Here is a 1768-nt window from a genome sequence, read left to right as displayed (position 1 = left end):
AGTTGCTATGGAGGAACCCCTGCGTGTTCTTTCCCAGCCGTGCCCCAAGTAGCTGTGTGCGTCCATAGATACAGCCCTGCGGCAGGCCACGCCCCTCCTCACCGCCCAGCACTTTGACTGACAGCAAAAGGAGCCTATGGCTCCTCTGCCCTCACTATCATCCCCTGCAACCAGGAAGTTTGGGACGTAGGATCGCTGCGGGGACTGGCGGTGGTGACAAGCGACGCTGACAGGTAAGTGTGGGACACACACGGTACTGTTTTTTTGTTTTGTACCTTAAGGCAGAGAATGCAGAGTAAGTGAGTGTTGTCACCTTAGGACAGGAACGTTGTTATTGGCAGATTCACCTGGTTTGAATGAAGGGAAAAACGAATGCAGCCATTTCTAAGGACTGATGCACTGCAGTATATTACATTTTAGTTTTTGGGTTTAGATTAGCTTTAACATAACCTTGCTTTTATCTATCCTAATATCTGTCATCCTATAGACATGGGGTGCCAGTTGGGTGACAATCTCATGAGCCAGAAATAGTACTCTGGTCAGGTTTCATCCCGTCCCCCACTGTCACCCAAAATTCAGTGTATTAGGGTACATGGCCAACTGGTGAACTGCGCAAATCTAAAGCTGCCCATACACCTTACAACCATCACACGACTTTCGTTGTGCGACGGTTGTAAGGTGATTAAAATTCCGTACGAACTGCCTATCTTGGACAGGCAGATCATACTTGCGATCATGGCAAGCCCTCCCCGCTGAGGGGTGGGCTTGCCAACGATTGCAATGCTGAGCGGGCAGTGTGCGCTTCCACACACCGGCCCGCGCGGCTATCATCTTGCGATCGCGCCACTAACCTCCCAAAAATCATACGATTTTCAGCCGGTTTTCTAGCGTGCTCGTAAGAAGAAAATGGTCCTGCGACCGTACAGTAAAAGCGGTCGTACGCCGCCCATACACCTGCCGATTTATCGTACGATCGCGGGATCACCTTAAAGCAGTAATAGCCAGCATTACTTAACAGCATGCATTAAAAGCAGAGGCGTTAGTGTTATATATTTGCAGCAAATCAATGTGGAAGCCATACGGCCTCATCAGGGACTCTCTGTATAGCGTGCTCCCCATCACAAAACATCTTCCATCTATGACACACACAGCAATAAACAGATTGAAGGAAGGTACTCTGCTGTGTATATTTCCTTTTATGGAGGAATTGGTTACCTCCAGGCATACTCCTCTCAAAAGTCCTGAGGCAAGTACTGAGCAGGCTCTTGGGAGGAGTTATGCAAATATCCAAATGCTTTGATCAGTGGGTGTCAGTCCTGAGGAGTGGGCCTTCCTAGGCATGCTGGATTTGCATGTAGACTGCCCAAGTATCATCCACTTATGATGTAAGTAATTTCAACCTAGGAGAGGATCCGATACAATTATGCAAGACTGAAGGGAAGTGCAGAGTTCAGAGTTAAATGTGCAGACATAATCTGACTTTTAAAGGTTCAGCTTCAGGCATAAACCTAAATACTACGGATGTGTACGTACTTGTGGTTATGCTTTGTAGAGGGCCTATGGGGTACCGTGTTTCCCCGAAAATAAGACACTGTCATAAAAAAATATAAGACACTAGGTCTTATTTTCGAGGGATGTCTTATGTGTACCTGGCTGCAGCTGTCCGCTCTCCGCTCCTGTGTGCAGGAGGGAGGGAGCTGCGGCCGCTCTCCGCTTTAATGCCGTCCAGGGAGCCAGACAGGTGGGCGTGCGGGGGGGCGTGCCTTAG

General features: G+C 48.9%; 1 protein-coding gene across 2 annotated transcripts in view; it reads left to right on the top strand.

Annotated features, from left to right (window-relative positions):
* The window catches only part of HELZ (helicase with zinc finger), a 60260-nt gene that overhangs the window by 4619 nt on the left and 53873 nt on the right, over positions 1 to 1768 (top strand). The window lies entirely within an intron of this gene.

Source organism: Nanorana parkeri, unplaced genomic scaffold, assembly GCF_000935625.1.
Source record: "Nanorana parkeri isolate BGI_ZX_2015 unplaced genomic scaffold, ASM93562v1 scaffold3159, whole genome shotgun sequence".
Lineage (NCBI taxonomy): Eukaryota > Metazoa > Chordata > Amphibia > Anura > Dicroglossidae > Nanorana > Nanorana parkeri.
Note: the sequence above shows the minus strand (reverse complement) of the source record. Positions and strands in the feature narration are given on the sequence as shown.